Raw genomic sequence first — 13,923 nt, 5'->3', positions numbered from 1 at the left:
TGTTCTATTCAGGCTTTCAACTGATGGGATGGGGCCCACACACATTAAGGAGGGAAACCTGCTATACTCAGTCTACTGATTTAATGTTAATCTCATTATGTTTGGCCAAGTATCTGGGCACCTCATGGCCCTATCAAGTTGACACATAAATTTAACCATTATATATATATATATGTGTGTGTGTGTGTGTGTGTGTGTGTGTGTGTGTGTATACACACAGAAACATATTCATAACAAAACACTCATGACAATTACAGTCCTTATTTCTGTAACTGGTCATGTGCTTATAGCTGGTATTTATAACTACCCTCTTTCACTACCCATTCCATATTCCCGTTTCACTCAGCCAGCACTTTGGCTGGTTGTAGTTCTTTACTTGGGGGACCCAAACCTTCATTCCTAAAGGGTCTGGGACATTAGTAGTCCTGCCAGAACTGGATTATTGTAGTTTTCTGTTCACTTAATCACAGGGGATGGTAATACTAAGAGACACCCTAAGGGATATCCTGTATTCCAGGCATCCTCTTCCTACTTCCATTATGGGATAGCAGTCCCATTTCCCCTTGGTGGTTAGGATCAATCACCCTAGACAACACAGTAAGTCCCTTCTTTCTTTACCTGTTGATAAGTGGCCAGGTGTCAGTCTTAACTTCCAGTTCAGTGGAACCATTGTTGGGTCTCCTGGTGGAAACATTCCTCCCTTTGGAGCTAAAACCTCTAGGCCAGCAGAGAGCATAAAGGTGCAGGAATAGGTCATTAAGGGTAGTAGGTCATTAAGGGTAATAGCAGGTGGTGCCACTCCCATCTCCACCCCTTGATTCTCCACCCTTGATTCCATGAAATAGCATCATATATTGGGTGCTGATTCAGAGCATATGCAGAATCCTGAAGAATCTTGCCACAGCCCAGCAAAGTATTGCCACCTAACTGGCACTTTAACTTCAAAAGTCATTCCATTGTTCCATCAAGCCAACTGCCTCAGGATGATGGGGAATATGGTAAGAGCAGTGAATTCCACGGGCATGGGCTAATTGCCACACTTCATTTGCTGTGAAATGAGTCCCTTGATCAGAAGCAATGCTGTGAGGAATACTATGATGGTGAATAAAGCATTCTGTAAGCCCATGGATGGTAGTTTTGGCAGAAGCATTGCACGCAGGGAAGGCAAATCCATATCCAGAGTAATGTCTATTCCACTAAGAACAAAATTCTGCCCCTTCCATGATGGAAGTTGACCAATGTAACCAATCTGCCACAGGGTAACTGGCTGATCACCATGGTAAATAGTGTCATATCAGGACTCAGTGTTGGTTTCTGCTGCTGGCAAATTGGGCACTCAGCAGTGGCTGTAGCCAGGTCACTCGGTAAATGGAAGTTCATGCTACTTAGCCTATGCATAACCTCCATCCCAGCCACCAAGGCCACTTTGTTCATGAAGACATTGGACAATGACAGGAGTGGATGCAGAAAGAGACTGACAAGGCACAGAACAGGCCATTCTATCCACTTGGTTATTAAAACCCTCCTCTGCTGGAGTCACACTTTGGTGAGTACTCACATGGAATACAAATATCTTCAAGATTTTTGCCAGAGAGGTCTATCATATACCTCTTCCCCAAATATTCTTGTCATCAGTTTTCCAATAATGTTCCTTCCAAGTCCCTGACCATCCGGGCAAACCATTGACCACAGCCTATGAATCAGTATATAATCGCATGTATGGCTATTTCTCCTTCCAAGCAAAGTGAACAACCAGGTGTATTGCTCGACATTTTACCCATTGGGAAGATTTCCCTTCACAACCGTCCTTCAGAGATGTCCCCAAAAAATGGCTCTAGTGCTGCAGCTGTCCACTTTCGGCTGGTGCCTGCATATCATGTAGAACCATCTGTCAACCAGGCCCAGGTCTTCTCTCCTCTGTCAACTGATTATAGGGTACTTCCCATGAGGTCCTAGGTACAGGCTTAGAGAGAGATGGTAGTGTAGCAGGAGTGGGAACCATGGGCGTTTGTGCCACTTCTTCATGTAACTTATGAGCCTTTAAAGCTTGCTTGAGCCCTATCTAATATACACCACTTTTATTTGATAATGGAGTACTGCTGTGTGTGCCCAACTTTATGGCTTAGTGGGTCAAACACTCAGTTCATGATGGGCATCTCAGGTTGCAGAGTAACTTTGTGGCCCATAGTTGAGCATTCCATCTCTACTAAGGCTGCCCATTAGCAAGCCAAATCTGTTTCTCAAAAAGAGAGTAGTTATCCACAGAGGATAGCAGGGCTTTGCTCCAAAATCCTAAGGGCCTGTGCTCTGATTCACCTATGGGGGGCTGCCAAAAGCTCCAAACAGCATTGCTATCTGCGACTGACATTTCAAGGACTATTGGATCTGCTGGATCCTATGGTCCAAGCAGCACAGCAGCTTGCATGGCAGCCTAGACCTGTTGCAGAGCCATCTCTTGTTATGGCCCCATTCAAAACTAACACCTTTTCAGATGGCTCAGTAAGTGGGTCAGAGTACCATACCCAAATGCAGAAAATGTTGCCTCTAAAATCCAAAGAGGCCCACTAGACATTGTGCCTATTTATTTATTTATTTTGGTTATAGGAGAGGCCAGATGCAACAACTTACCCTTCACCTTGAAGGGAATATCTCGACATGCCCCATACCACTGGATCCCTAGAAATTTCACTGAGGTAGAAGCCCCCTGATTTTTGTCAGGTTTATTTCCCACCATCTGACATGTAAATGTCTTATCAATAAGTCTAGAGTAGTTGTTATTTCCAGGTCACTAGGTCCAATCAACATAACATCATCAATGTAACAGACCACTGTGATGTCTCGTGGAAGAGAAAGGTGATCAAGACTCCTTCAAACTAAATTATGACATGGGCTAGAGAGTTGATTTACCTCTTAGGTAGTACAGTAAAGGTGTATTTCTGGCCTTGCTAGCTGAAAACAGACTGCTTCTGGTGGTCTTTTAATAGGTATGGATTTTTAAAAAGCTTTTTCCAGATCAATAGCTGCATACCAGATACCAGAGGATGTGTTAATTTGCTCAAGCTGTGAAATCATATCTGGTACAGCAGCTGCAATTGGAGTCATCACCTGATTAAGCATATGATAATCCACTGTGATTCTCCAGGATCCATCTGTTTTCTTCACAGGCTAAATAGACAAGTTGAATTGGTATGTGGTGGAAATCACCCACCCCTGCATCCGTCAAGTCCTTGATGGTGGCAATAATCTCTGCAATCCCTCAAGAAATTCAGTATTGCTTTTGGTTTACTATTTTCCTAAGTAGAAGTAGTTCTAATGGCTTCCACTTGGCATTTCCTATCATAATAACTTCATTCCACAGGTCAAAGAACCAATATAGGGATTCTACCAGCTACTGAAAATGACTATTCCAATTATGTATTCCAGAACTGGGAAAATATGAACCACAGGATGGGTTTGGGGACCCACCGGACCCACTGTGAGATAGACCTGAGCTGAAATTCCATTGATCACCTGATGTCCATAAGCCCCTACTCTGACTGGTAGAATACAGTGACATTTTGGATCTCCTGGAATTAGTATCAGCTCAGAGGCCATGTTAAGTCATTCCCCAAAGGTCTGGATATTTCCTTTGCCCCAATGTGCAAGTCACCCTGGTAAAAGGCCATAGATCCCTTTGGGGAAGGCTGGGAGAAAGATTAACACTATAAATTTTCGGCAGTGTACCTAGGCCTTTCCTTAAGGGGACCCAGCCTCCCCTTCATTTAAGGGATTCTGAATCTATAAACTGGCTCAAATCTGGGAATTGATTGAGGGGCTGTGACTTTGTTTTTATGATTCAAGTTAAAATTGTTCACTTGACCTAGAACTCTTCTGCTTATACAGATCAAGTAAGAACTTAGTAGACTTCCCATCTATTTCACTGAAGATAAATAGTAAGTCCTTACCTATCAATAATTGTTTTAAATGTAAATGGATTAAGGTCACTAATTAAAACATATACAGTGCACATGAAAAGATGCTTAACATTGCTAATTATTAGAGAAATGCAAATCAAAATGAAAATGAAGTAGCACCTCACAACAGTCAGAATGGCCATCACCAAAAAGCCTACAAATAATAAACGCTGGAGAGGGTGTGGAGAAAAAAGAACCCTCCTACACTGTTGGTAGGAATGTAAATTGGTACACCCATTATGAAGAACAATATGGAGATTCCTTAAAAAACTAAAATAGAGTTACCATATGATCCAGCAATCACACTCCTGGGCATAAATCCAGAGAAAACCATAATTTGAAAAGATAGGTGCACCCCAATGTTCATCACAGCACTATTTACAATAGCCAAGATATGGAAACAACCTAAATGTCCATCGACAGATGGATAAAGAAGATGTGGTACATACATACAATGGAATACTACTCAGCCATAAAAAAGAATGAAATAATGCCATTTGCAACAACATGGATGGACCTAGAGATTATCATACTAAGTGAAGTAAGTCAGGCAGAGAAAGACAAATATCATATGATATCACATGTTTGTGGAATCTAAAAAAATGATACAAATGAACTTATTTACAAAACAGAAACAGACTGACAGACTTCAAAACAAACTTATGGTTACCAAAGGAGAAAGGTGAGGGGAGGGATAAATTAGGAGTTTGGGATTAACATACACACACTACTGTGTATAAAATAGATAACTGACAAGGACCTACTGTATAGCACAGAGAACTATACTCAATATTTTGTAATAACCTGTAAGCGAAGATAATCTGAAGAAAAATTTGTGTGTATACACACACACACACATACACATATATATATATGTAACTGAATCACTGTGCTGTACACCTGAAATGAACACAATATTGTAAATCAGCTATACTTCAATAAAAATTTTTTAAAAACATATACAATGGTTAAGTGGATTAAAAAAACAACAACTGTATACTGTCCACAAGAGACTCACTTTACATTTAAGGTCACACATAGACTGAAATTTAAGTGATGGAAGAAGATATTTCATGCAAATTGTAACCAAAAGAGTGCATGGGTGGCCCTACTTATAACAGACAAAAGCACATTAAGTTAAAAAAACTGTCATAGGACACAAAGAAGGTCATTACATAATGATAAGAATGTCAATTCAACAGGAAGATAAACCAATTATAAATATATACTCACACAACATCAGAGCACCCAAGTATATATAGCAAACATTGACAGATCCAAAGGGAGAAATAGACAGCAACACAATAATAGTAGAAGACTTTAATACTCCCACTTACAATAATGGACAGATTATTCAGATATAAAATCAATAAGGAAAAAGCAGACTTGAACAACAGTATAAACCAAATGTACTTAACAGATATATACAGAACATTCTACCCAACAGCAGCAGAATACACATTCTTCTAAAGTGCATGGAACATTCTCCAGGACAGATCACATGTTAGGCCACAAAACATGTCTTAACAAATTTAAGAAGATTGAAATCATACCAAGTATCTTTTCCAACCACAATGGAATGAAACTAAAAATCAGTAACAAAAGAAAATGGAAAAATTCATGAATATCTGGAAATTGAACAACATACTCTTGGAACAACCATTGGATCAAAGAAGAAATCTAGGGAAACTATAAAATATCTTGGGGAAAATGAAAATGAAAACAAATACCAATACCAAGACATATGAGATGCAGCAAAAGTAGTACTAAGAGGAAAGTATACAGTGTCAAATACCTACATTAACTAAGAAGAAAGTTCTCACATAGCCCCATGGAACTAAGCAACAGAATGTCCCACCTGCTGACCCAGGCACCAGACCTGCCCACCCAAGGACTCCAGGGGATAACCTACTTATAGACAACACTAGATGACCCCCGCAGAATCTCTGGATGAGCTGATTGGTGAAGAGCCCAAGTCAGTCTGTAAAGACCAAAAGAGATCTCTACTTCTTCAAATGCACAGACACCAACATAAGGCCACAAGGATTGTAAATAATCAAGGAAACATGACACAACCAAAGGAAACTAATAAAACTATGACAGTTGACCCTAAAGAAATGGAGATCTATGAGCTGTCTGACAAAGAATTTAGAATAATCCTGGACTCTGCTCAAGAGGAGCACACAAATGCCTGCTTGCTCTCTAAGCAGAGTGGAAAGGGCAGATAGAAACCATATATCTGGCTGACTCATTTTCCTTGACCACTCCAGCATGTACCCCAATCTGAGCCCAACAAACGTTCCAGCATGATTTGCCTTGCATTGCAGCTCCACACTGGAGCATGGGCAACCATGACCAACAATGAGATGCTGTGATAGCTCAAACCCTAAGAGGCAGCTGAGCAGGAAGTGGGACGCCATTACAGGTAATTGTATAGGCAGTACATCAGAGGCAGAGCAGATCTCTGACAGCAGCCAGACCACCACAGCATACACCTCGACCCTTGCTGAATACCCACACCAGCCCCTCTTACTCTAGCACTGCTCCCCTCTGGGGCTAAGGGCGCTGGTGCTGGGACAGGAAAGAGCATACATTTAAAGGGAACTGAGCCAGGTTGGACCCGACCCTCAGGGCTTCTGCTCCAGCAACTTGGGGGTAGCCCCCACCCCCAGTAGGGTGGTGACAGCCACTGAAGGGAAGCCCCATCTCACACCCAGTTCCAGCCCTTCTATCTCCAGCCCTACCGTCTACCAAGGTGACAGCAGCTGCCAGCACCCTGAGGAAAGACTTGACTTGTGTTCACTTCAAATCCAGCTCTCCCACCAAAGCCACTAGGCACACACAGACTGTATAGGGATACTCCTACATAAGAACACCCCTTCAAGATCATCATAGGCAACTGTTTCACCTAATTTCAGAGACAGACAAAGATAAGCAAAATGCGAAGACAGAGGAACTTGCCTCAATTTAAAGAGCAAGAGAAAACCCTGAAAAAAATTAATGAAACAGAAATAAACAATTTACTAGACAAAGAGTCCAAAGCATTAGTAATAAGAATAAGAAACTGAATTATGGAAAAGAATAGATAAACACATCTTAACAAAGAATAAGAAAATATAAAAAAGAACCAGTCAGAACCGAAGAATAAAATAACTAAAATGAAAAACACACTAGGGGGAATGAACAGCAAACTAGGTGATACAGAAGAAAGCATAAGTGATCTGGAAGATAGAATAATGGAAACCATTCAATCAGAATAGCAAAAAGAAAAAAAATTAAAAGTCAAAACAGTTTAAGGGATCTTTGAGATAACATCAAGCATACCAACATTCACTTTATAGGGATCCCAGAGAGAGAAGAGAGAAAGAAGGGGTTTGAAAATGTATTTAATGAAATTATAGCCAAAAACTTCCCAAGCCTGAAGAAGGAAACAGATATCCAGATACAAGAACACAGAGGATCCCAAACAGGAGGAACACAAAGAGACCCACACCAAGACATATCATAATTAAAATGGCAAAAGTTAAAGATAAAAGAGAGAATTCTAAAGACAGCAAAATAAAAACAAGAGTCATATACAAGTGAACCTCCATAAAGCTATCAGCTGATTTTTCTGCAGAAACTTTGCAGGTCAGAAGGGAGTGGCATGATATATTTAAAGCACTGAAATGGAAAAACCTGCAACCTAGGATACTTTACCCAGCAAATTTATCATTTAGAATTGAAGGAGAGATAAAGAATTTCTCATCCAAGCAAAAACTAAGTGTTCATCAATACTAAACCAACCCTAAAAAAATGTTAAAGGGTCTTCTCTAAGTGGAAAAGAAAAGGCTATATAACAAGAAGTAAGTATCTACAGGAATGAAAAAAATCCCACAGGTAAAGGCAAATATATAGTAAAGGCTGAGGATTGACCACTTAAATAAGCTAGTACAAAGACTAAAAGACAAAACACTGAAATTATGAAAGCAAAGCATGAACAAAATGAGAAGTTCAACAAAAGACATAGAAACCATAAAAATGACCCCGAATACTAGAGTTAAAGAATACAATGACTAAACTGAAAATTTTAATAGACAACAGCAGATTTAACAAAACATAAGAAAAAAATACTGAACTAGAAGATAGGTCATTTGAAACATCCATTCAGAGTTGCAAAAAGAAAAAAGAGGAAAAAAGAGTGAATAAAACCTACCTGAATTACAGGGTAGCACTAAACGAAACATCCTATGCATTATGGGAGTCCCAGAAGGGGAACAGAGAAGAAAGAATGAAAAAGCTTATTTAAAGTAATAACAGCCAAGAACTTCCCAAATCTGGGGAGAGATTTGGATATCCAAGTTCATGAAAATAATGGGTCGTGCCAAAATTTCAACCCAAAGCAATCTTCTTCAAGACATATTGTAATAAAAATGTCTAAAATCAAAGAAAAAACTTAAAATCAGCAAGAGGAGAAAATTCTTCACATATAAGGGAAGAAACCTTGCAGGCCAGCAGATAATACCATAATATATTCAGAGTGCTGAAAGCAAAACAAACAATCTGCCAACCAAGAATACTTTACCTGGCAAAGTTGTCTTTCAGAAATGAAGGAGAGATAAAGATTTTGCTAAGCAAACAATAGGTGAGGGAGTTCGTCACCACTAGACCTGCATTATAAGAAACGCTGAAATGAAAGGATGCTAATTAAAAACATGGAAACATATGAAAATATATAACACACTGGTAAAGGTAAGTATACAGTCAAATTCAGACTACTCTGATACTGTACTATGGTGGTGTGTTAATCACTTAACTCTAGTATAAAGGTTAAAGGACAAAGTATTTAAAATAACTATAACTAAATAAATGCTGGAGAGGGTGTGGAGAAAAGGAAACCCTCCTGCACTGTTGGTGGGAATGTAAATTGGTACAGCCACTGGGGAGAACAGTATGGAGGTTTCTTTAAAAATTAAAAATAGAGCTACCATATGATCCTGCAATCCTACTCCTGGGGATATATCCAGAGAAAAACATGGTCCAAAAGGATACATGAACCCCAATGTTCATTGCAGCACTATTTACAATAGCCAAGACATGGAAGCAAACTAAATGTCCATTGACAGATGGATAAAGAAGATGTGGTACATACATACACTGGAATACTACTCAGCCATAAAAAAGAATGAAATAATGCCATTTGCAGCAACATGGATGGACCTAGAGATTGTCATATTGAGTGAAGTAAGTCAGACAAAGACAAATATCGTATGATATCACTTATTTGCAGAATCTAAAAAAATGATACAAATGAACTTATTTACAAAACAGAAACTGACTCACAGACTTAGAGAACGTATGGTTACCAAGGGTGAAGGGTGGGAGGAGGGATAATTAGGGAGTTTGGGATTGACATGTACACACTGCTATATTTAAAGTGGATAACCAACAAGGACCTACTGTATAGCATGTGGAACTGTGCTCAACATTATGTACCAACCTAAATGGGAAAAGAATTTGAAAAAGAATAGATACACATATATGTATAACTGAATCTCTTTGTTGTACACTTGAAACTAACAAAACATTGTTTTTTGTTGTTGTTGTTTGGTTTATTTCCTTTAAAATTTTTAAATAGATCTTTATTGGAGTATAATTGCTTCACTCTGTTAGGTTCTGTTGTACACCAAAGTGAATCAGCCATATGCATACATATGTCCCCATATTCCCTCCCTCTTGAGCTTCCCTCCCATCTTCCCTATCCCACCCCTCTAGGTCATTGCAAAGCACCGAGCTGATCTCCCTGTGCTATGCGGCTGCTTCCCACTAGCTAATTATTTTACATTCAGTAGTGTATATATGTTGATGCTACTCTCACTTTGCCCCAGCTTCCCCCTCCCATGTCCTTAAGTCCATGTCCTCAAGTCCATTCTCTATGTCTACATCTTTATTCCTCAAGTCCATTCTCTATGTATACATCTTTATTCCTGCCCTGCAACTACGTTCATCAGTACCATTTTTTTAAGATTCCATATATACGCATTGGAATACAGTATTTGAATTTCTCTTTCTGACTTACTTCACTCTGTATGACAGACTCTAGGTGCATCCACCTCACTACAAATAACTCAATTTATTTTCTTTTTATGGCTGAGTAATATTCCATTGTATATATATACCACATCTTCTTTATCCATTCATCTGTTTATGGACTTTTAGGTTGGTTCCATGTCCTGGTTATTGTAAATAGTGTTGCAATGAACATTGTGGCATATGTCTCTTTTTGAATTAGGGTTTTCTCAGGGTATATGCCCAGGAGTGGGATTGCTGGGTCATATGGTAGTTTTGTTTTTAGTTTTTTAAGGAACCTCCATACTGTTTTCCATAGTGGTTGTATCAATTTACATTCCCACCAACAGTGCAGGAGGGTTCCCTTTTCACCAAACCCTTTCCAGCATTTATTGTTTGTAGATTTTTTGATCATAGCCATTCTGACTGGCATGAGGTGATACCTCACTGTAGTTCTGATTTGCATTTCTCTAATAATTAGTGATGTTGAGCACCTTTTCATGTGCCACTTGGCCATCTGTATGTCTTCCTTGGTGAAATGTCTATTTAGGTCTTCTGCCCATGTTTTAATTGGATTGTTTGTTTTTTTGATATTGAGCTCCATGGACTGTTTGTATATTTTGGAGATTAATCCTTTGTCTGCTGTTTCATTTGCAAATATATTCTCCCATTCTGAGGTTGTCTTTTTGTCTTGTTTATGGTTTCCTTCACTGTGCAAAAGCTTTTAAGTTTAATTAAGTCCCACTTTTATTTTTGTTTTCATTTCCATTACTCTAGGAGGTGGGTCACAAAAGATCCTGTTGTGGTTTATGTCAAAGAGTGTTTTTCCTATGTTTTATTCTAAGAGTTTTATAGTGTCTGGTCTTACATTTTGGTCTTTAATCCATTTGGAGTTTACTTTTGTGTATGGTGTTAGGTAGTGTTCTAATTTCATTCTTTTATATGTAGCTGTCCAATTTTCCCAGCACCACTTATTGAAGAGGCTGTTCTTTCTCCATTGTATGCTCTTGCATTCCTTGTCATAAATTAGGTGACCATTTGTGCATGGGTTTACCTCTGGGCTTTCTATCTTGTACCATTGATCTATATTTCTGTTTCTGTGCCAGTACTATACTGTCTTGATCACTGTAGCTTTGTGGTATGGCTTGAATTCGGAGAGCCTGATTCCTCCAACTCTGTATTTCTTTCTCAAGATTGCTTTGGCTATTTGTAAAATTTTTTGTTCTAATTCTGTGAAAAATGCTATTGGTAGTTTGATAGGGATTGCATTGAATCTGTAGATTGCTTTGGGTAGTATAGTCATTTTCACAATATTGATTCTTCCAATCCAAGAACATGGTGTATTTCTCCATCTGTTTATGTCATCTTTGATTTATTTCATCAGTGTTTTATAATTTTCTGCATACAAGTCTTTTGCCTCCATAGGCAGGTTTATTCCTAGGTATTTTATTCTTTTTGGTGCGATGGTAAATGGGGTCGTTTCCTGAATTTTTCTTTCTGAATTTTCGTTGTTGGTGTATGGGAATGCCAGGGATTTCTGTGCATTAATTTTGTATCCTGCAACCTTACCGAATTTATTGGTTAGTTCTAGTAGTTTTCTGGTGGCATCTTTAGAATTTTCTATGTATAGTATCATGTTATCTGCAAACAGTGACAGTTTTACTTCTTTTCCAATTTGTAATCCTTTTATTTCTTTTTCTTCTCTGATTGCCATGGCTAGGACTTCCAAAACTATGTTGAATAAGAGTGGTGAGAGTGGACATCCTTGTCTTGTTCCTGATCTTAATGGAAATAATTTCAGTTTTCACCATTGTATATGATGCTTGCTGTGGTTTGTCATATACAGCCTTTATTATGTTGAGGTAGATTCCCTCTATGCCCATTTTCTGGAGAGTTTTTATCATAAATGTGTATTGAATTTTGTCAAAAGCTTTTTCTGCATCTATTGAGATATCATATGATTTTTGTTCCTTAATTTGTTAATGTGGTGTATCACTTTGATTGATTTGCATATATTGAAGAATCCTGGCATCCATGGGATAAATCCCACCTGATCATGGTGTATGATCCTTTTAATATGTTGTTGGATTCTGTTTGCTAGTATTTTGTTCAGGATTTTTGCATCTATTTTCATCAGTGTTATTGGTCTCTAATTTTTTTTGTGTGTGTGATGTCTTTTTCTGGTTTGGGTATCAGGGTGAGGGTGGCTTCATAGAATGAATTTGGGAGTGTTTGTCCCTCTGTAATTTTTTGGAAGAGTTTGAGAAGGATCAATCTTAGCTCTTCTCTAAATGTTTGATAGAATTTCCTGTGAAGCCCTCAGGTCCTGGACTTTCATTTGTTTGAAGATTTAAAATTATGGTCTCAATTTCATTCTTGTGATAGGTCTGTTTATATTTTCTAATTCATCCTGGTTCAGTCTTGGAAAATTGTACCTTTCCAAGAATTTGTCCATTTCTTCATGGTTGTCCATTTTATTGACATATAGTTGTTTGTAGTAGTCTCTTATAATCCTTTGTATTTCTGCAGTGTCAGTTGTGATTTCTTCTTTTTCCTTTCTAATTTTATTGATTTGCATCCTCTCCCTTTTTTTCTTGATGACTCTAGTTAAGGGTTTATCAATTTTGTTTATCTTCTCAAAGAACCAGCTTTTAGTTTTATTCATCTTTTCTACTGTTTTCTTCATTTCTATTTCATTTATTTCTGTTCTAATTATTATGATTTCTTTCCTTTTGACTTTGGGTTTTCTGTGTTCTGCCTTCTCTAGTTGTTTTAAGTGTACGGTTAGATTGTTTATTTGAGATTTTTCTTGTTCCTTGAGGTGAGACTGAATTGCTATAAACTTCCCTCTTAGCACTGCTTTTGCTGTGTCCCATAGGTTTTGGGTCATCATGTTTTCATTGTCATTTGTTTCTATGTATTTTTAAATTTCTACTTTGATTTCTTCAGTGCACTCTTGGTTATTCAGTAGCAGACTGTTTAGTCTCCATGTATTTGTGTTTTTTACAGTTTTTTTCCTGTCATTGATTTCCAGTTTCATAGTGTTGTGGTCGGAAAAGATGCTTGATACGATTTCAATTTTCTTAAATTTTCTGAGGCTTGATTTGTGACACAAGATGTGATCTATCCTGGAGAATGTTCCTTGTGCACTTGAGAAGAAAGTGTATTCTGCCACTTTTGGGTGGAATGATCTATAAATATCAATTAAATCTATCTGGCCTATTGTGTCATTTAAAGCTTGTGTTTTCTTATTTATTTTCTGTTTGGATGATCTGTTCATGGTGTAAGTGGTGTGTTAAAGTCCCCTACTATTATTGTGTTACTGTCAATTTCTCCTTTCATGGTTGTTAGAATTTGCCTTATGTATTGAGGTGCTCCTATGTTGGGTGAATAAACATTTATAATTTTTATGTCTTCTTCTTGGATTGATTCTTTGATCATTATGTAGTGTCCTTCTTTGTCTCTTGTAGAAGTCTTTATTTTAAAGTCTAGTTTATCATATACGAGTATTGCTATGCCAGCTTTGTTTTGATTTCCCTTTGCATGGAATATCTTTTTCCATCCCCTCACCTTCAGTCTGTATGTGTCCCTAGGTCTGAAGTGGGTCTCTTGTAGACAGCATATATATGGGTCTTGTTTTTGTATCCATTCAGCCAGTCTGTGTCTTTTGGTTGGGGCATTTAATACATTTACATTCAAGGTTATTATCGAGATATATGTTCCTATTAAAATTTTCTTAATTGTTTTGGGTTTGTTTTTGTGTGTCTTTTTCTTCTCTTGTGTTTCCCACCAGAGAAGTTTCTTTAGAATTTGTTGTAAAGCTGGTTTGGTGGTGCTGAATTCACTTAGCTTTTGCTTACCTGAAAAGCTTTTGATTTCTCTGTCAAATCTGAATGAGATCTTTGTTGAGTAGAGTAATCTT

General features: G+C 38.1%; 1 pseudogene; it reads right to left on the bottom strand.

Annotated features, from left to right (window-relative positions):
• Positions 1-580: 580 nt before the first annotated feature.
• LOC137216648 (uncharacterized) lies at positions 581-3,594 on the bottom strand (annotated as a pseudogene).
• Positions 3,595-13,923: the final 10,329 nt, after the last annotated feature.

Source organism: Pseudorca crassidens, chromosome X (genome assembly GCF_039906515.1).
Source record: "Pseudorca crassidens isolate mPseCra1 chromosome X, mPseCra1.hap1, whole genome shotgun sequence".
NCBI lineage: Eukaryota > Metazoa > Chordata > Mammalia > Artiodactyla > Delphinidae > Pseudorca > Pseudorca crassidens.
This window is presented reverse-complemented; position numbering and strand designations above follow the sequence as displayed.